This window comes from Eptatretus burgeri, chromosome 15 (genome assembly GCF_056783735.1).
Source record: "Eptatretus burgeri isolate ZD-2024b chromosome 15, Ebu_testis_v1, whole genome shotgun sequence".
NCBI classification, from domain to species: Eukaryota; Metazoa; Chordata; class Myxini; order Myxiniformes; family Myxinidae; genus Eptatretus; species Eptatretus burgeri.
In genome coordinates this window covers 65,625,080-65,648,432 of record NC_140975.1, presented here as the reverse complement: position 1 = coordinate 65,648,432, position 23,353 = coordinate 65,625,080, and the positions used below count along the sequence as shown (strand labels likewise).

General features: G+C 40.5%; 1 long non-coding RNA gene across 1 annotated transcript in view; it reads left to right on the top strand.

Annotated features, from left to right (window-relative positions):
• The window catches only part of LOC147012366 (uncharacterized), a 49,162-nt gene extending 39,435 nt beyond the window's left edge, over nucleotides 1-9,727 (top strand). Inside the window, exon 4 of the long non-coding RNA XR_015051586.1 lies at nucleotides 9,203-9,727. This is a non-coding gene — a long non-coding RNA (uncharacterized LOC147012366). The remainder of the gene's footprint in view (nucleotides 1-9,202) is intronic.
• The last annotated feature ends 13,626 nt before the right edge of the window (nucleotides 9,728-23,353 follow it).

Sequence of the window (23,353 nt, the reverse complement as noted above, 5' to 3'; positions counted from 1 at the left end):
TCGGCAAGGATCCGAAGGGCAAGGATACGATTAATCATTGACCTCTTTGATGTAAAGCTTGACTGCTCTGAATGCTGGTGCACAAGCAGATGGTGGCAAACCGTATCAAGAATTATCCGAGCAAAGACCTTGCCCGGCACTGAGAGCAGCGTCACCCCTCGGTAGTTGTTGCAGTCCTGGCGATCACCCTTCCCTTTCCGGAGAGGGACAACAACACCCCTCTTCCAGTCAGTTTGGATCATGCCTGTGTTGCAGGTAGAGCACAGAACTGTATGCAACAACATGAGTACAGCATTTCCACCAGCCTTGAGAAGTTCAATATGGATACCACAGATCCCAGGAGCTTTACCCCATTTCAACGGGTTCACGGCAGCCTGTGCATCCACAAACGAAGGTGGGCCACAGTTGATTGGAGGGTCAGTAATAGGGATAGTACCACCTTTGACATCCAACTCGACAGCCGGTGGATCAGCCTTGTGCAGCCGCTCAAATTAAATGGCCCAGCGAACCTTCAGTTCGGACTCGTCTGTCAAGAGCCCACCACCCTCCACTCTAAATGCAGTACACTGAGAGATGGACTTGGAGGAACGTGATGCGCGAATTCCCCTGTAAACTGGACAGGAATCATCAGACCACAAGTTCTCCTATACCCCCTGACAGTTTCCTCACACATAGACCACCTTGTCCACCCTCAGCGCACATCCAGGTTTATGCCTCAACTCCCTGAACAACACAGCTCTGCCAGTGAGGCTGGCCCTGTGACTCTGATCAATGGTATCCAGTGTCCCTTGAGAGACAAAATTCTTCTTCGCCTAATGGTCAGTTCCAAGACATCCATTAGCAATATCAAGGATGGTGGTCTGAAAGGCACTCCACAACTCTTCAGGATTCTCCAAAGCACCCAGACCTCCTAAATCCTCACTCAACATGCTCATGAACTCCTCAACTACCCTCTCATCCTTGAGCTTGTCAACATCCACCCAAGGCTGTGATGGTACAATTCTCCCGGATTTAAGCTGTACCTGCAGAGTTGCTACCACAAGCCTGTGGTCAGTATTGCGGAACTGAACACTCCCCTAGACTGCAGTTCTGGATCATTCTCCAGCTACTATCAATCAACACATGGTCAATCACCTTTGTCACACCACCAGTGTTGGAATACCAAGTCCAGCAATGAGCCTGTGGGTGCTGAAACCATGAACCAGACACCATAAGTCCATGACTTCTTGCAAAGTCAAGGAACTTTGTGCTATTCTGGGTCACAATTCCAGACCCATGAGAACCAACACAAGTCTTATAACCATCCCTATCAGTTTCATTCAATGCATTCAAATCCCCCCCCCACCCCCAAGACTACAAGAGTATCTTGCCTGGTGCACTGATCAACCACAGACTCAAGCGTGGCATAGAATGCGTCCTTGGTGAGATCACTCGCCTCAGTCGGAGCATAGACAGAGACCAGGGAAATGACACCCAAAGAGTGACGAATCCTTAGTCTCATATTACGCTGGTTGACCGGTGTTACCTCAATGATCATTGGAGTGAGCTTATTTGACAAAGCTACAGCAACTCCTTGGGCATGGTAACCATCATAGCAACCAAACCAATAGTCAGTGTCACCACCCGCAATGATCTCACAGCAATCCGGTCTCCGAAACTCAGAGAGAGCTGCAATACCGATGTGCAAACGCTTGAGCTCAGATGATAACAGAGGCAGGTGAACATCCTCTCTTCGGGATAGGACATTCCATGCACCCACCTGAAGGGACTGTCTCAGGTTAACCCAAGGACACTGCGGTCTGGTGGACGACACCTCAACCCCACCCTGACACTACCGCAATCTTACCCGGGAAGGTCACCCTGTGTTTTTCCTCCTCTCATCAAAGAGTGGGAATCCCGAAGGCTTTGCCCCATTCCCATCATCCAGTGAGCTGCCCTCTGGATGGCAGCTCCACAAGAGGTTCTCCCATTGAGTGGGTTTTCAGATTTGTTTGCATTGTTCGTATGTTTTTTAGAGTGAAGGTTTTTATGGTGGCCAGAGTGCAAATCCTGCCACCAACCTCTGAATGAAAATTAACCCAACTGCAGGAGCACATTCACACAAACGGTTGGGCGATAGATATGGATGGCCTTTGGCTCACAAGGAGCTCCTCCACCCTTTGACAGGTTTTGTTTTTAATTTTGTTGGGTGTCCATATCATACACCCTCCTCAGCAAGAAACTTGGTGGGGGAAATGGTCAAGTCGCCAACAAACCGACCATGAAACAGGTTAGTACAGGTTTATATGGTAACCAGCTCGTGATTCTTTCAAGATCTGAAGAGAGGGACGAAGGTGCAGCCAACCGGTCTGAAGGAGGAGAGATGTGACGGCAGAGGGTGGAGTCATCAGCACACAGATAAAGAGGATTTTCGTGAATCAGTGATCATTGATGAAGATCAGGAATAGGACTGAGCCCAGAACACTTCCTTGGGAAACTCCACCCTTGACAGGAAGAGGAGATGAAAGGATCCTTTGAGAGCTGCACTTTGGTGACAAGAATGGAGAAAGTCAGTTCACCAAGTGTGGAGCAAGGTTGAGCAATTGGTTCCCTCTGTCTGTCCTTCAACAACTGTCAGTCTATGATCGAGGAACGACTTAATTTCAATCGAATTTTATATTTGGAACACTGCATAACATGAATGGGAGCACAAATCACAACACAGACCTCCAGTTTAGCAGTATTTTGGCTCAGGATTTGGCAAATTGTACGGAATCTCGTCCCGATCGCACATGCGCACAGAAGAGTAAGGAAACTGTTTGAGACAGGCAGACAAACAAAATTGAAAATCATTGTTTTTAGGGACATTTTAAACGACACAAACAACAGGCATGAATAACTAATATTACGTGTTAAATAAGGTGGTGTAAAAGACGGTGCATCAACGACGTTAAACTTCCGAAATAAGTTTTTCTTTTTAGGTCATCTCTTCGAGCATGACCTAATAATATTGGTGTTGAGAGGAGAGGTGACGATCCGTCCGTCCGTTCACGATGAAGTTGAAGCGGGAGATCTGGTCATTAGTGATCCTGATAGAGGTCGATGAGACGTACACGATGGTATGACTTTCAAGGTCACGGAAGGTCAAGGTCAAGGTCACAAGGCCTTTGAAGTTACAAAAATAACGATTTTCAAATTCTATCTCCTCCACTATTTCTCAAGCGATCTTGAATTTGATTGTGGCATATGAATCTATGGGACAATATCTAAATTTTGATTGGGCCGGATTTTCGATATTCACTTTCGTTTTCGTGTCACGTGACTTCAAAGTTGGCAAAAAATGTGAAAATGATGATTTTCATGCGAAAATGACGATTTTCAAAATCTATCTCCTCCTACATTTCTCAAGCAATCTTGAATTTGATTGTGGCATATGAATCTATGGCACAATATCTAAATTTTTTCGGGCCGGATTTTTGATATTCGCTTTCGTTTTCGTGTCACGTGACTTCACAGTTGGCAAAAAATGCGAAAATGACGATTTTCAAAATCTATCTCCTCCTGCATTTCTCAAGCAATCTTGAATTTGATTGTGGCATATGAATCTATGGGACAATATCTAAATTTTGTCAGGCCGGATTTTCTATATTCGCTTTCGTTTTCGCGTCACGTGACTTCAAAGTTTGCAAAAACTGCCCTACCTTCAGGAGGCTGTATATTTTCTCACAGAGATGACCGTCACTCCAGCACGGGGGTAATTTTTTTATCCTTCATTTCTCTTCTGGAAGAAGTATGGCACCACCGATTGCTCTTGTGGTTGCAATGTTCACATTTTTCCCGAATGGATGTGAGTTTGGATTTGAAGATGCTGGTTCGACTTGTTATCCAAGTTTTTCCTCTTTGAACTCAATTCCAATTTGTGTTGTAACTTTCCTTGGAAGGATTTTCTCTGACATACCATTATTATTATTATTCCATACAACCATGGTGTAAATCTGTGGATCAATGTTTTGTGACAGTGTGTTGTGTTTCTCAATTAAAATTTGTGCAACTGAAGCTTCAAGCCCACAAATGTAATTATGGGAAAGGCTGTGACAAATCCTATTCATAAGAGTGAGAACTTAAACATTCTTCGTCTAAGTTATAGATACTCACACCAGGAGCAATATATTTAATAGTAGCAACCCTTCCATGATTATATATTTCACAAAACAAAGGCTGTCATGTGCCTGTATTTTTGAAAGTTTAATTATTGTCTCATGTTTATCAAACCAAAGAATGTGTTCTGGCTAAATTCAAACCAATAACATCGGAATAAAATGGAATTAAGAATGTATACAGACAGCACCAACCTCTTCACAATCAATAGTGATATTTGAATTCCAATTTTGATCTTAAAATTATTTACAAGGAAAGAAAACAAAACTGAACAAAAGCCGAAGTCTCTTCCTGATGGAGTGTTTAATAAACTCACTGAACTAACAGTGCTGTATCTGGATGGAAACAAGCTTCAGTCCATTCCGAGTGGAGTTTTTGATAAACTTACACAGTTGACAAGGCTTGAACTGGATCGTAATCAGCTAAAATCTCTCCCCATGGGAATCTTTGATAAACTCGCAAAGTTAACATGGCTTGAACTGTACACCAACCAGCTCCAGTCTCTCCCCATGGGAATCTTTGATAAACTCACAAAGCTAACACGTCTGGAGCTGTACAGCAACCAGCTGAAGTCTGTTCCTGATGCCACGTGAAACTTGGATAACAAATTCATTTAAAATCAGAAACTTTTACTCTGAACATAATTCATACAGATAATGTTCATCCATGAATACAAAAATAAACTTTGAATAATAGTTGATATATTCCATCAGCTGAACCAGAAACATGAAACACCAATAAATACAAAACATTTCTGAAAAAGATGATTCTCGTGTGGTTAAGAAAGATGAAAATCATAAGGTGATACATCTGGACAACATGGGGAGTGGTTTAAGATTTTGTGATGCATCTCTGCAGTGGTACCCACATCGTTTAAGGACTTTACCGATGTAAATATCAAGGACTCAAAATGCTTTGATAGCATGACATATTATTCACCATACTTGTTTCACAATATATGCTAAATTAGGTCACGACCCCTACATAGTTTACAAACCATGTTAATACAGTAAACCCGAAGATATGATGGTTATGTTCCTGAAAAATGCCACAATATTAAAACTTCGATATTTAAGGGTTTACTGTAATCCTCTGGTGGTCTACAAGGTTGAGTTTCCACCTTTTCGTGCATCTTGTGGCACCATGTGAGTCTTTTGTAAACATTTAGGGGTCGTGACCTTATTTAGCATCTCTGGTGAAACAAGTTTGTTGAATAGTATGTTGTGCTCTCAAAACATTTTAAGTCCTTGAGATTCTCAAATTCATGAGTGGTTCATCAATTCCGAAAATGCAAAACATTTTCACTTAGTAACTGTATTCTAACCCTGTGAAGAAAGCGCAGCGCCCATCACCCCCACCCCCATCACCAATCCTTCTCCTTCTTCTCTATCACCCACCATTGTGTATAAAGTTATATATTTTTGATGGACCTTGGTTTCTCCACAATCATGATCATGTGGTTATCAACATGAATATTACGTAGAATTGAAATATATATTTTTTTATTTTACCTTTTTGGAAGGGAATCCTGGTTGAGAAGATGAGGTACCAAGTGATTTGAATCGACTGATTGAATCTCATCAATGTAGTGTCGTGGTAGAGGTGCAAGCAGGCAGACACGAGCCGGAGGGTAACACAACTCTGCTTTATTGCCTCGAGCAAGAGGGTGGGCGTCGGATGCCTGTAGCTCCCGCTTTACTACGTACTCAATTCACTCTACAGGTACACGACCTACAGGACACTGCTAATGACAGCACATGCTGCTCCTGACGCTGACTGGTGCTACAAGTCCCCAGTGGGCGAGTCGCGACATATGAAGCCACAACCACGCGACCACCCCCAACCATGACTCGGGCTCCGCTCATACAGTACAGAATGTTTTACAGAATGAAATGTTCAATAACATATGTTTATCAACTAATGAAGCTACATCTGAATCAAAACCAGCTCCATTCTCTTCCTCGTGGTGTGTTTGATAGACTGAAACAAGTTAGTTCAGGTTTATATGGTACCTGTAGCAAGTCACAGATCTAATCTGACCTGAACTGACAAGTATTGAGGTTGATCCTTAAATGCTCGGTTTCACTTAATCTGCACACGAAAATGATTCCCATTAAAAATCAGGGATATATAACCCCCCCCCACCACCACCCACCACACAACAAGATGATAAAGAATACAAAACTACAGATCTGGGTTTTGTTGGACATCCTCAGTTGTACCTACTTGGTTAGGGAATATTTGTTTGTTAGTGTAATGTTTGTTATTTCACCGCTTGTGAGGGAGATATTGTGGTTGGAGCCATCTTGTGGAGTGGTTTCTCCACGTGGTGGATATGACACCACAATGAGGAAATGTGTTCCAATGTGTCGATGATTGATGGGTTTAATGATGTGACGTGGGGAAGTTGTGGTTCTACACAGTATGGATTGAGGATGCGATTGAAGATGAGATATAATCGATTGATTCATCGATTTGGATCACATTTGGAGGGAGAAAGAACAAATATTATCAAATAATGACTCCTTGTGGATCATCTGAGGTTCTGTTTTGACTTGGTTTGTAATAACATGATGTTGATGTTGATGGGGTATTTCAATAAAATTCGTTATTTATTTGTATTTCTTTACTGAGATTGGTAAATTTCATCACAATGTATTTCTTTACTGAGATACCACAATTATAGTAATTTTTACTTTGTATTTTAATGTTTACCTTTCAGGTATATTACTCACCTTTGAATTGTCTAATCAGATTCAGATGTGTGATACCGGTTAGTTTATCATGCACTCCATTAGAAAGAAACTCGGGACTGTTTTTGCTTCACATTCAGCTTTTCGTTTAATAATTTAAAATCGTAATTTGCCACAAATATTTTGGTCATTCATATTATTCGCCCCCATTGGACTTAGTTTGAAATGGGTGCTGATGGATTTGGTCTCAATTTTCATGTCCGTGCATGCGTGTGTGCAGCCGCAACCATATCTCGGACATGCGTGGACAGATTTTATTCGTACTTGACACAAAGACAACACATGATTGTAAACATATGCACGTCATTTTTTTTTTTTTTTGCAAAGCCATCAAAGATAGCTGACTGGCGGCCATTTTAGTTGTAAAATACCCGATGTTGAACGCGTCCTCAAACATTTCTCAGACATGCATTTATCGATGTTGATCAAACTTGGCACACAGGTAAGGAAAGTCTTACATGTGTACGTCATCTTGTTTCGAGATCAGATGCAAGATAGCTGACTGGCGGCCATTTTGTGACTTAAATGTGTCCCCAACCATTTCTCAGACGTGCATGGTCCCATTTTGTTCAAACTTGGCACAAGCACAGTACATGATGGCATACACGTGCACCTCACTTTATTTTGTGATCTGAACAAAGATGACTGACTTTTAGACTGACGACTATTTTAGATGTACATAAATATGGGCTAGCCCTTTAATTACATACATCAAAATTGTTAAAACAACAGAGCCAATGACATTTTATGTCTATTTTACTTGTTGAATAATATATTTTTTGATTGGCGAATGAAACAAAATGTACCAGAGTGGGGAAATTTTTTAATTTTTGTTTATAAGACAGTAAATCCCAGTCTTTATGAAAATGAAAGTAAGAGAGGTGTGTGTGTGTGTGTGTGTGTGTGTGTGTGTGTGTGTGTGTGTGTGTGTGTGTGTGTGTGTGTGTGTGTCACCATTTATCTCAGAGAAGACTGAACGGATCTTCGTCAATTTTTCAGAAGTTCATCAGTAAGGGTCTCGGAGTGTTTTAGGCAAAAGAAAAACTTGAAAAATTTGAAAGAAAAGTTTGTTTTTTGGGATTTTTTTTTGTCTTTCCGTCGTGCCTAAGCTTTTGTAACTATGTGAAAGGTAATATTGAATGATCCTCAGCCCTATCCCTTAGTAGGTCTAGGGAAGTGTTCTGGATACCCACAAAAATAGAAAAACGTAACAAATTGATTTATTCAAAATGGCAACAGGGTAGAACAGCACCAGGCAATGCTGGGTACCCTTGCTCGTTATTTATAAAAGGCTTGAATGTCAACATGGAATCAGGAACAGACTTCAGCTGGTTGTTGTCCAGCTCCAGATGTTTGAGTTTTGTAAGTTTATCAAAAACACCACTGGGTAGGAAATGTAAAACGTTATTATCATCCAGCTCTAGCCATGTCAATTGTGTAAGTTTATCAAAAACTCCACTGGGAATGGACTGAAGCTTGTTGGAACTCAGATCCAGCACCGTTAGTTTGATGACTTAAGCAAACAACACTCCATGAGGAAGAGCTACCAGCACAATGTGAGCCCATCCCTTGTGCAGAAGGAGATGGGGTTTTGCAATTGTTTGTGTGTGTGTGTGTGTGTGTGTGTGTGTGTGTGTGTGTGTGTGTGTGTGTGTGTGTGTGTGTGTGTGTGTGTGTGTGTGTGTGTGTGTGTGTCATTGGTTGTTATCTGCATTTTCGAGTTGGAGGAGTTTGTCTCCAGAGTTTTGTTCCAAGAGCTCTTTTCAGGATAGTCACCAAACCCCGGACTGCCTCCAATTGCAGTTCGTTTGTAATAATATTCCCCGGATGTTATTTTAAAATCTCAGTGAGATTCTTCTGTATTATTCATGTTGCTCCAATTATTATCACTCGTGGTGCAATTTATACATTCTTCAGCTTACAAGATCTCTTGATATCATTTTTGAGGTCCTGGTATTTGGTCATTTTCTTGATTTCTGCATTATTTAAGGCAAAATCGCTGGGAACTGACATCTCAATCAGCAATGTTGTCTTTTCCTTTTTGTTCCTGAGAATGATGCCCGGTCGCAAGGCTTTGATTTCTATGTTCATGCTTGATGGGATCATCAGGCCGCATGATGTCCTTATTTTCAATGATTGCACTTGGTTCGTGTTTCCATGAGTTTTTTGGAACTGAGATGTTGAAATTTTTGCAGATATGCAAATGAATTACTTTGCATACTTTCTTGTCCAATTGTGTGTAAAGTTGTTCTGATAATAGTTTTTTGCATCCCAAAAGCAGGTGACTAGTACTTTCTGTTTCTGTCTTGCAGAACCAACACTTGTCGGTCTGGCTAAGTCACGCCATCTTTTTAATCCATTGGTTTCGTGTCCTTGATCTTGGACATTTATTATTACTCGTTCTCCATCCCACTTGGGTTGACCTCTTCTTAAACATTCCAGTGAGCCTGTTTTGTCTTTTCCAAATCAGTAAAATTATTTTTGGTATTTTCTTGCTCTTTTGTCATTCTCCCAGTTGTTAGTGTATCTATGTTGATATTTCATTTAATATTTATCTCCCACTCGCCGGGACGAGTGCTGAAGGGAGCTCTGGATTCTGCTCGCGGCTCGCCGGCACCTGGTTCGTCTGCTCGTGTCAGCCAAACCACACGAGGTGGACAGGTCCATGTCCTTCTGGGTATCTGTGTGTGTGTGTTTTTATCGGTGGGCCCGTCTGTAAGTAGAAATCGTTAAGTGCTTGCTCATTGTACATTTCATCTCTTATTAGTCGTGATAACTCTGCCCTTACGTGCTTCCCTCCTTCCCCCCACTATAAATAAACCCATGTGTTAAATGTATCAGTTTGTTGCTGTGTTACTTCCATTGGCTTAGCACGGTGCGTGTTGGTGAATTGCAAAGGCTGTTGCTGCTGTAAATGTACATTTGGACCGACGGGACTTCGGCAGCCATCCGATCGGGTTGCGCACGGGTCGGGCACGCTAACGGCTCGACTCGTACGAGTGCCGTCAAGGGTGTAAATACTCGGTAACTCGCCACGTAGATCTCTAGGTATTTTGAAGATTGGCAAATAACCCTGTACCACGTGGTGGAATTATTGACATTTCACGGTTCGGTAAGGGACCCCTACCCTCGGAGTTTTCCAAAAGGTACGATCTAGATTCCGGGTGTTCAATAGAGTCGACCCTACTGCCCCACCTAGTGGTCGAGTTCGCAGCCGATACCCGGCTCCGCAACAATACTTCGATTCATCCCAATAGGATGGATGCATCAAACCACAGATTTCCTGCATCAAACCACAGACCACAAAAGGGTCTTAAACGAAACATATAACCTTCAATCTCACAAGGTAGCAATCTTCATAAAACCATTACCCAAAGTACATCTGAACATATTAAAAAAAAAAAACACAATTGATGTTCTTTCTAGCTTTTCATGTTATTGCTAAAAAAAATTTTTTTTTTTTTGAAATAGTCTGCCGAGTCTAAATGTACAAAGCAGTGAGACTCGAGATGATCAATGAACGAACACAAGCTCATAACATGAGTCCGTGTATCAAAAGTATATTGGGTCCATGTATGAACTCCGAGTTGTGGTTTAAGTTTTATATTTTGTGTTTGAATCCTTAAAGTCATTAAAGACAAAGAGGAAGATTTAAAGAAGAGAACTCAAGGCCCATAAATGGAGGAAAGATTTTTAATTTCTTCCTTTCATTTTCTAAGTTTGAAACATATATTCTATTTCCTCTGTTGCTTTACTCTAAATAAAAGTTCCTTATATGAGGAACATGTTAAGGAATTGTTCCCTGAAATGTGATAATTTACAGAATCAATGAAACTTGTGTTTACACATCTCAATTATTGCATATAAATTATTGTACAAAATTAATGTTTAATTTTATAACATTTCAACCTTTGAACTTCAACCTGAACATTATATTTTCATTTCCCAATTCTATATCCATAAGGGGACCTTTTACACTTGTCTTGTAAACCTTTTATCACAAACAGAGATTTTCTCTTTTAAAACGTTACTGCAGGGTTTGTTGAACAAGTAACTTTAATAAGTGATCTGACATGATAAAATAAGTTTTATAAATAAACAGGTGTTATAAAAAGTAAAAAGTAACAAAGCAAAAGCACTCAAGTAACAAAACAAACAATTATTTAGGCCTATTGATTTATTATTCATGCATACCTGTTGATTTTAAAAGGCAATTAACAAGTAAAACATGTTTTTTTTTACAATTCCAACAATACTGATTACTTATATATTTCATTTCCAATTAATTCAAAATATTTCATAAAGCCTGGTGTTGGCTTAACGGTTAAGGTGGCTGGCTTAAGATCTTAGGGTCTTGAGTTTGATCCCTTGTCGTGGCATTAAATAACACCAGGCAAAAATGAGTACTGGACTACTGGAAACAGGGGGCACTGAATCAGTGGCATAGCCGTGCTCCCAGAAATGATGCAATCAGCAGCCACAGGTTGCATATGAAATAAAAACATATATACTTTTCATTTAAAAAAACAGTAAGTACAATATTATTTTTCATTCTTTGCCACAAGATGGGACAAGAACAGATTGGAGCTGGTTTTGGTCCAGACCCAAAGCTGTGAGACTAGTTAGTTTATCAAACACTCCATGAGGGAGAGATTGGAGCTTGTTGCCCCACAGATACACCTCTGTGAGACTGGTAAGTTTATCAAACACTCCACTGGGAAGAGATTTAGTTTGTTACAAGTTTACATCAGCATTCAGTTGGGTTTGTTTGTGATGATATTAAAGAGTAAACTTTGTGGTTTTATCATTCTATATTTCAAATGTATTCCCATAATACTAAGTGGGGGGTTTTTACTCCATTGATGGAGACTGTTTCCTCAGGTGGGGAAATGCCTATAATCTACATTTTATAGAAACGAGTGTTCTGTCCTAGAAAGACAGAAGGATTTGTTACTTTACTGCTTACATCTTTTTTCCGTATGTACGTAACAATAAATGTTTCAACTCAGAGTATTGGTGATTGCTTGACCTGATCGAGTTTTCTCAATAACACTGGTACTGTACTCATTTTACTGACCTTGGAAGGACGACAAGCTGAGTCAACCCAGCTGCTGTTAATTCACGGTGTGGCCAGGGCTCAAACTCAAGACTGTAATCTCTTAAGCCAGCCACCTCAACCGTAAAGCAAACACCAGGCTGGTTAATCACTCAAAAATATACATGAATGTTTACCTGACTGAGTACAGGGAAATGTTGAGGATTGAAATGTGACGTGGAACACAGGTAAAGCGTGCTGTGGAACACGGGTCAAATATGCCATGAAACATGGGTCAAATATGCCGAGAAACATGGGTCAAATATGCCGAGAAACATGGGTCAAATATGCCGTGAAACATGGGTCAAATATGCCGTGAAACATGGGTCAAATATGCCGAGAAACATGGGTCAAATATGCCGTGAAACATGGGTCAAATATGCCGTGAAACATGGGTCAAATATGCCATGAAACATGGGTCAAATATGCCGTGAAACATGGGTCAAATATGCCGTGAAACATGGGTCAAATATGATGTGGAACATGAGTCAAATGTGATGTGGAACATGGGTAAAATATGCCGTGAAACATGGGTCAAATATGATGTGGAACATCAGTCAAATGTGATGTGGAACATGGGTAAAATATGATGTGGAACATCAGTCAAATGTGATGTGGAACATGAGTCAAATATGATGTGGAACATCAGTCAAATGTGATGTGGAACATGAGTCAAATATGATGTGGAACATCAGTCAAATGTGATGTGGAACATGAGTCAAATATGATGTGGAACATCAGTCAAATGTGATGTGGAACATGGGTAAAATATGCCGTGAAACATGGGTCAAATATGATGTGAAACATGGGTCAAATATGCCGTGAAACATGGGTCAAATATGCCGTGAAACATGGGTCAAATATGTCGTGAAACATGGGTCAAATATGCTGTGAAAAATGGGTCAAATATGATGTGGAACATGAGTCAAATATGATGTGGAACATCAGTCAAATGTGATGTGGAACATGAGTCAAATATGATGTGGAACATCAGTCAAATGTGATGTCGAACATGGGTAAAATATGCCGTGAAACATGGGTCAAATATGATGTGAAACATGGATAAAATATGCCGTGAAACATGGGTCAAATATGATGTGAAACATGGGTCAAATATGCCGTGAAACATGGGTCAAATATGCCGTGAAACATGGGTCAAATATGCCGTGAAACATGGGTCAAATATGCCGTGAAACATGGGTCAAATGTGATGTGGAACATGGGTAAAATATGATGTGGAACATGGGTCAAATATGCCGTGAAACATGGGTCAAATATGCCGTGAAACATGGGTCAAATATGCCGTGAAACATGGGTAAAATATGCCGTGAAACATGGGTCAAATATGCCGTGAAACATGGGTAAAATATGCCGTGAAACATGGGTCAAATATGCCGTGAAACATGGGTAAGATATGCTGTGAAACATGGGTAAAATATGATGTGGAACATGAGTCAAATATGATGTGGAACATCAGTCAAATGTGATGTGGAACATGGGTAAAATATGCCGTGAAACATGGGTCAAATATGCCGTGAAACATGGGTCACATATGCCGTGAAACATGGGTCAAATGTGATGTGGAACATGGGTCAAATATGCCGTGAAACATGGGTCAAATATGCCGTGAAACATGGGTCAAATATGCCGTGAAACATGGGTCAAATATGCCGTGAAACATGGGTCAAATATGATGTGGAACATGGGTCAAATATGCCGTGAAACATGGGTCAAATATGCCGTGAAACATGGGTCAAATATGCCGTGAAACATGGGTAAAATATGCCGTGAAACATGGGTCAAATATGCCGTGAAACATGGGTCAAATATGCCGTGAAACATGGGTAAAATATGCCGTGAAACATGGGTCAAATATGCCGTGAAACATGGGTAAAATATGCCGTGAAACATGGGTCAAATATGCCGTGAAACATGGGTAAGATATGCTGTGAAACATGGGTAAAATATGATGTGGAACATGAGTCAAATATGATGTGGAACATCAGTCAAATGTGATGTGGAACATGGGTAAAATATGCCGTGAAACATGGGTCAAATATGCCGTGAAACATGGGTCAAATATGCCGTGAAACATGGGTCAAATGTGATGTGGAACATGGGTAAAATATGATGTGGAACATGGGTCAAATATGCCGTGAAACATGGGTCAAATATGCCGTGAAACATGGGTCAAATATGCCGTGAAACATGGGTAAAATATGCCGTGAAACATGGGTCAAATATGCCGTGAAACATGGGTAAAATATGCCGTGAAACATGGGTCAAATATGCCGTGAAACATGGGTAAGATATGCTGTGAAACATGGGTAAAATATGATGTGGAACATGAGTCAAATATGATGTGGAACATCAGTCAAATGTGATGTGGAACATGGGTAAAATATGCCGTGAAACATGGGTCACATATGCCGTGAAACATGGGTCACATATGCCGTGAAACATGGGTCAAATATGCCGTGAAACATGGGTCAAATATGCCGTGAAACATGGGTCAAATATGCCGTGAAACATGGGTCAAATATGCCGTGAAACATGGGTCAAATGTGATGTGGAACATCAGTCAAACGTGTCATGGAACATGGGTCAAATGTGCTGTGGAACACGGGTCAAATGTGATGTGGAACACGGGTCAAATGTGATGTGGAACACGGGTCAAATGTGTCATAGAACATGGGTCAAATGTGATGTGAAACACAGATCAAATATGTGATAGAACATGGGTCAAATGTGATGTGGAACACGGGTCAAATGTGCTGTGGAATACGGGTCAAATGTGATGTGGAACACAGGTCAAATGTGTCATAGAAGATGGGTCAAATGTGATGTGGAACACAGATCAAATATGTGATAGAACATGAGTCAAATGTGATGTGGAACACAGATCAAATATGTCATAGAACATGGGACAAATGTGATGTGAAACACAGGTCAAATGTGTCATAGAACATGGGTCAAATGTGATGTGGAACACAGGTCAAATATGTCATAGAACGTGGGTCAAATGTGATGTGAAATACAGGCCAAATGTGTCATAGAACATGGGTCAAATGTGATGTGGAACACAGGTCAAATATGTCATAGAACATGGGTCAAATGTGATGTAGAACACAGGTCAAATGTGTCATCGAACACGGGTCAAATGTGATGTGGAACACAGGTCAAATGTGTCATGGAACATGGGTCAAATGTGATGTGGAACATGAGTCAAATGTGTCATGGAACATGGGTCAAATGTGATGTGGAACATGAGTCAAACGTGTCATGGAACATGGGTCAAATGTGCTGTGGAACACGGGTCAAATGTGCTGTGGAACACGGGTCAAATGTGTCATAGAACATGGGTAAAATGTGATGTGGAACACAGATCAAATATGTCATAGAACATGGGTAAAATGTGATTTGGAACACAGATCAAATATGTCATAGAACATGGGTCAAATGTGATGTGGAACACAGGGCAAATGTGTCATAGAACAGGGGTCAAATGTGATGTGGAACACAGGTCAAATATGTCATAGAACATGGGTCAAATGTGATGTGGAACACAGGTCAAATGTGATGTGGAACACGGGTCAAATGTGATGTGGAACACAGGTCAAATATGTCATAGAACATGGGTCAAATGTGATGTGGAACACAGGTCAAATGTGATGTGGAACATGGGTCAAATGTGATATGGAACACGGGTCAAATGTGATGTGGAACACGGATCAAATGTGCCGTGAAACACGGGTCAAATGTGCTGTGGAACACGGGTCAAATGTGATGTGGAACACAGGTCAAATGTGTCATAGAACATGGGTCAAATGTGATGTGGAACACAGATGAAATATGTCATAGAACATGGGTCAAATGTGATGTGGAACACAGATCAAATATGTCATAGAACATGGGTCAAATGTGATGTGGAACACAGGTCAAATGTGTCATAGAACATGGGTCAAATGTGCTGTGGAACACTGAACAAGTGTGCTGTAGAACACGGGTCAAACATGTAATGGGACATAGGCACAAGTGTGCTGTAGAACACGGGTCAAATGTGCTGTTGAACACGGCATGACAGGGGTTCAAACTCAGGACCTTAAGATCTTTAGCCAGCCACCTTAACCGTTAAGGCAACACCTGGTTTTGTTATATCTGGTCAGAGTCACAAAACATATCCACTATTTTTCAAAAGTTTGGTTTTCATATCATCTTGATATTTTCAGCATGGACATTCTTCAGAGTAAAAAGTTCTGATTTTAAATGAGTTTATTATCTGTGTCTTTACAAGGAATAATTATCAACAGACTTCATCTGGTTTTTGTGTAGCTCCAGATTTGTTAGCTTTGTGAGTTTATCAAAAATTCCCATGGGAAGGAACTTGATCTGATTCTGATCCAGATCAAGCCTTGTTCAGTTGTTTAAGTTTATGAAAAACTCTACTCGGAATGGACTGTAGCTTGTTTACATCCAAAAACAGCTCCATTAGTTCAATAAGTTTATTAAACACTCAACGAGGAAGAGACTTCACTTTGCATTAAGTTCTTTTTCTTTCCTTGTTAATAATTTTAAAATCAAAATAGGAATTCAAATACTGTTATTAACTGTGAAGACTGTGATGTTGTCTGTATCTGTTCATAATCTAATTTTATTCTGCTGCAAGCAAAAGTACCCGTCCCAGTGATGGGAAAAGTTCAAGTAATTTTATTAATTGAAATTATTTCATGGACTTTAAAAAGGTTAATTGTGTTGCACTTTTGGTTTCACTCAGATCCAAAGCTCTGATAAAGTTATACCACTCACTGCAAAATCATGGTGAACCATCAGGTGGTGGAGTTTGGATTTGTTTAAAAAGACGGCAAAATAGAACTATTTTAACTAGCTGTAACAACTTAGTGCGGAATATCCTGCTTGTGAAATAAAATTTGGCATCAACATTATTCATGCCTCTTCTCCCATCATTTCAAAAGTGAATGTTGAGCTTTGGCTGAGTGCGTAGCTTTTTAAACATAGTGCGGGAAGCAGCCACCGTAAACGAGAGACAGACGGACGCATCAACAGACACTACGGTCCGAAATACATATCTCACAATAAGATGGTTATCTGGTATTGAACTACTCCAAGCTGCCGAGAGTCAACCACACAGACTTGATGATGAGATGCAGGGTCGATGAATGGTTGGTGGTGAGGACGAGGATGTTGTCAAAGCTTATTTGATCAGAAATTGTGGCCTCGTGAGGAATCTCATTAACACATCCACAAACATGGTTTCCGTTCCAGTGCATGCTGGCCGTTGATGACACAAACGATTGTTGTATATATTTAAAAGACGCTGATACAGGGTCCCAGTTAGTTAATGTACAAAGTTACCTCCTTAGTTATTTCCTTAACCAACCAGGAATGAAACAAACTTACAACAATGTTCCGTAACACCACCTTCCTTTCTCAGTTATAATTTATCCTGAATATGTATTTTAAGATTCCAAATCCAGATACATTTTAAAATGCTCAGGAGCCAGGTGGAAGAGGAGTGTATTTTTTACCTGAGATGTTTCTCAGGTCTACAATAGCTCCGTATGGTGGTTGTTGTTGTTGGGGTTCTTGATGGGGGTCGATTTTTGCAATGTGGAGCCATTGGGGGGACAACTGCCAGACCACACCCACATTTGTCACTTGACTCCACCCACCATGTCACCAGACAAAATAATAAGGCTGCCCTCTTGGTTTTCTGGTGGGACTCACACACCAGGCCGAAAGGCTTTAACTGATTATGCACTGCCCGGGTTCGTTAAGACAGATTTCCATTGGCTTTGTTTGGGACGAGTGTTGCTCACGATGAGGGATCCCAAAAGAAAATCGTGAGTAATCAGTTTTGTGTCACAGGTTGTGACCACAGTGTGCGGTCATTCTTGCTTTTCCTCCGTTCGTTTGAGAAGAACGACACACATGGTAGATTAAATGAGCACATGACAAACTCCACTAAGGTACCCACCTGTGTTTATTAACTTTCATTCACTATCATTAACCACTGTTCTGAAAAGTGTTGTTACCTCCATCACCAAAGGTGGATGGAGGTTGTTTTCACCCATGTCTGTCTGTCTGTTTGTTTGTTTGATTGTTTGTGAACAGGATATATCAATATATTCTTCACCTTTGAGAGATCAGGCCAATAACGATATATAGTACAGCATGATAGATCAAAAGGTTAATAACGGATTTGGACGAAACTTTCTGGACAGGTTGGGAGCATGACAAGGAAGAATCGATTCAATTTTGGTGAAAATCCGGATCTGGATCGGATAATTTTTTAGTGATTCTTTGCCTTTGTGTGATTGGGCTAAAACAGAAATACGGCACGATATCTCAAAAAGTTAATTACCGATTTGGACGAAACTTTGTGGACAGGTTGGTGTGTGACACAAAATAATTGATTAAATTTTGGTGAAGATCCGGATCTGAATCAGAGAATTTTTTCGTAATTCTTCCCTTTTGAGTGATTGGGATAAAAACAGATATATGGCACGATATCTCGAAAAGTTAATAAGGGATTCGGACGAAACTTTGTGGACAGGTTGGGTGTGTGATAAGAAATAATTGATTAAATTTTTTTTGAAGATCCGGATCCCAGATTTAAAAAAGAATTGAAGTGATTTTTTAACCACTGAGAGATGGGCTAAAAACGATATATAACATGCTATTTCAAAACGTTTAAGACGAGTTATGACAAAACTAGGTGAATGAGTTGAATCAGTGATGAGAAGAAGCTGATTTGATTTTACAAACACCCCAATGTCTCCTGAGCTGCCATCTTCCCACTTTCTTTCCTAATTTTACTTGGTTTTTCATACAGGTATAGATTCCACATCCGCTCATTCTGAACTTCTGTATTTAATCTCTAATGAGGAGCAACATACCCAACGTAGACAATACCGACGACCATTTCACTAACTTGCCCCAACACGGAAAAACACTTTGTAAACTGCATTGCATCTCACTTTTTGTTGGATTACATGACCGAACCACTTAATTATTCTGTTACAAATTTTATACATTTTCAGCAAGAATAATATAAGAGGTGTATGTGGGTGCAGAATTCAATCAAAAATTGTCTCGAGTCGTGTACACTTCAGATCGAGCTAGGCCACCTGTTTCATGAAACCTGGGGGTTTTCACCTGGGGGTTTTTGGTTCAACCGAGTCAAAAAAATTGAAAAATGAATGGAAGTGTATGGCAGAGCCCCATTGTGTATTTACTCGTACTTTGAGTGGACCGGTGTATTGGAGAAACCAATGTGGATCTACCAACGTTTTCACGAGGCACTCGGGGTCGAAGACTCCAGCTCAAACATGGCTCATGGAAATAATCGAGGCGAAGGGATTTAGGTTGGAGCAGGTTAATGCCAAAGCGATGGGATTATTTTGGAAGAGAATACCACATCGTACCTTACTGTCGAAGCAGGGAAGATGTGCTCTGGATCAAGGTGGCTACTGATCGTCCTGCCCATCTTCTTTGTGGCAATGCAGCAGGAGCATTCGTCATGCCCCCTTCGATCCAAAAGCCATCACAAGTTCTACATCCACATCTTTCTAGGGTTCACCCCACTCATCATCATCATCATCATCATCATCATCATCATCATCATCATCATCATCATCATCATCATCATCATCATCATCATCATCATCATCATCATCATCATCATCATCATCTCTGAGCTAATTGTTGTGTTTTCCATTTACAGGAGAGAACAGTACAAACAGCACGTAATATGTTTAGTTAACCCTCAACCACTGCACTGTTTTGTAATGTATTTTAAAAGTAGAACTCTTGTGTTTCTGTTTACGTTACACCGTCTTAATTGTACTTTCATGTTAATTTCAACATTGATATATATATATATATATATTAATATATACACAAATATAAAAAGACCCACCCACATCTCCCACCTGTGAATAAAGTGAATAGCCAATCAGCTCTCACCTTCTTGACTACACCCAGGTGGCAAAGATTATATAAATAATTGACTCCTCCAGCCGAATAAGATGTGTAAATCAACCAAGAAGACTTACACAAAGTAAGTGCTATGCTGTTTTGAACCATTCCTAGAGTTTCTCAACAACTATGAAGACGTTCACACATCGTACACACATGAGAATCCCAATGCTGTACAACCTTCAGCTACCAGACCGGTTTCATCGCTTATTGGTCATTGGTATGCTTCATTGGTATAGCTTCCACCATCTACTCCAAACCAGACGTGGGCGGTGAGTCACGTAGGCTTAGCACCCAGGTGGGCAGAGTGCACCGGTGTCTGGCCGAAGCCCGGCCCAGGAAGGCGGACCACGTGAGGGGTCAGAGCCAGTCAGAATGTCCAACTCGACAATGACGTCGGATTTGGCATGGGTCCTCCCCGAACCTCAGGCTCTATAAAGCACGGAGAAATCCTCCATGTAAGAAAGGAATTGAGGAATTGAAGGAGGAGTGAAGTGTGTTGAGAATTGTAGAAGAAGTTAGTGTTCCTGCATCCCATCCCCGCCCACACAATCTCGACGAATCGCCTCCTCCTCCTGCCTGGTCCCGCTTACTGCTCCACCTTCACCCTCTGGACTCCTCCCTTCTCCATTCAAGCTTCTCCTGTACGGACCACGATCTCCACATGTGCGGCTGTGGCCAGAGCAACGCGGCTATTGTCGGGTGCCGCACCACGGAGCATCCCTCCCCCGAAACACACAGGTACCGAAACCTCTAACCTCAACCCCCCCTCCCTCCCTGGCTGCAAAGTCCTTTTCTTTTCATTGGGGTTTCTTTTTCTGTGTGTGTACCTGAGTGTGCCGGTGCCTGTCTGTTAAGCAAGCCTGTAGAAGATCTTTTATTGTTGTTACTGTGAATAATCTCGCGTCAAGTCTGCACTGTCTGCTTTAGTAAGTTACTTGGATAATTGTCGCACACCCCTCTCCTCTTTCCCTGTGTTACATACCCAATAAATCTTTGTTGTGCCACATGCTTTTCCTCGCTTGCTGTAAGTAAATAATTGTTGTAGAAATGTTCCCAGCTCGCCTTTGTCTTTTCCCTCATTTGTCCAGCATGCTTCGAATCCAGGTTTAGCCGGGTCTTTATTCCCAACGGTCCATTCCTTCTAGCCGGGACGTCCTTGGCAGTGTCGCTCGGCTGCATCCGATCTGGAAAGGTGATCCGATCCGGTAGAGTGATCCGGCTCGGACAAGGCGTACCGAGGGCATGTTTCCCGGTGGTTAAACCATGTAGTTAATTGGGTAACCCGATTCCATAGGCGGGAGAACCCTAGGTCACGTGGTTGAGTTATTGGCATCCACGGTCGGTTAAGCGACCCGTCGCGTCACGGAATTATCCGTGAGCGACGGCTACAATTCCGGGGAGTCTGGTGGGAATCGACGTAGCTTCCCCCACTGAGTGGTCTTCTCACCTGACCCCGCCCGCCCGCAACAATATATATATATATATATATATATATATATATATATATATATATATATATATATATATATATATATACATACACATATATATACATACATACATATATATATATACATACACATACATATATATATATATATACATACACATACATATATATATATATACACATACATACATATATATATATATATATATATACACATACATATATATATATATATATATATATATATATATACATGCATATATATATATATATATATATATATATATATACACATATATATTTTGACATGTTTATTTCAATGGTGATGTGTTTATTTCTGGCTTCTGTCGATCTTCCTCGATATTTTATCGAAGTCCAGGAACCGAACCCCCCAATATTGGAGGGTTTACTGTATTAAAAAAGAAGTAAAATTCCAAAACCCAATAATCTCAAAATTAATCAAGAAAAAGAGCAATCAGAGATTGCAGACCTTGCTGCAACTTATTTTGTGGCGTTTATTTACTGGTGTGTTATGTAAGTAATGAGACATAATTGGAACTGTCACTTTGTAACTGCTGGCAGTAATGACCGGGTACCACAATGTCCCGCTTTGATCGGACACCTGACCCTGACCAATGACGTTTTTTATCATTGTTCATTTGAATTTAGAATGGGATTAAAATAAATTCAAATCAAATGGAAGACCAAATAGGTGCAGTCCTGCATTGGAGTCATCAGAAGGAACCCAAACAAGAAAAAAGCAAAGATTAAGTCATCAGGAGGAACCTGGATAGGATTCGCATTTCAGTTGCTACTCCTCTACTCTCAAACCCATCCAGGCACAACCAAGTCAGCCTTTTTCAAATAAATAAATAAATAAGAACCGAGATCAAAAAATTGAATAATTCTGGCTGGCAGACCATTTGTCTGGTCAAGTTGAAATTTAAAACATTTAATCCCCATCATTACTCGATCATAATTGTGAAGTTTTACTTCAATTGATTCATTGGTTCTAGAGAAATCATTATTTAATATTTTTCTTCAATCCAACATGTCCACCAAACCATGAGACCTATCAATTATTCCTTCACAAACATTTACACCCAACTCTTGGGGAACATTTTTGTGCAGTTTTCCCTCAATCTGTCCAGCCGTTCTGGAGAAGATTTTTTATAGGTTTTAGGATAAATCCAAGACATCTGCCAAACCATGTGACTTGTGACATCATATGTGTGAATCGTTTCTTCCTCATGGATAGGCGGTCATACATGTAAAGTTTCGCCTCAATCTGTTCAGCCACTTCAGAGAAGTTTTTTAAAGTTTTTTTTTTCTTTTTTTTTAAACAATATGGTTGCCGAATTACGTGACCGATGATGTCATCAATTTTTTTTTCTGTGGAACATTTTAGCCCTAGATGACCCTCAAAATTTTTCTTACTGATCAGAAGTAGCGTTAAACATATGCAATTATGACGTCATAAAGAAGGCACCTATGACGTCATAAAAATCACATTCCCCATGAGACTTGCCATTTGCCAAGTTTCAATTTTTTCCTTGGTGTGGTTTCAGAGATACAGAGGTCCAATTTTTTTCCCGATTTTCCAACATGCCTGCCACAGCACGTGACCTATGACGTCATAATTATCAATAAAACATTTTACATGAGTCGTCGCTCTTTTGGTGAAAAATTTCTTTTCAATCCAACAAGTGGTTGTGGAGAATAACACTATAAAGTTCTGGTGGACAAATAAACAAACAGACAAACAAACGGACCCAAACGCAATACTCTCTCCTTCGGCGAGGGTAAAAAAACCCAAGATGTAATCCAGATGAGCCGAAAGTTTTATCTCATTTCCAAATGGACTTTAGAAATAATTTGGTGTTTAAATATGAGGTTACTTAAGGAAAAGAGCCAAAT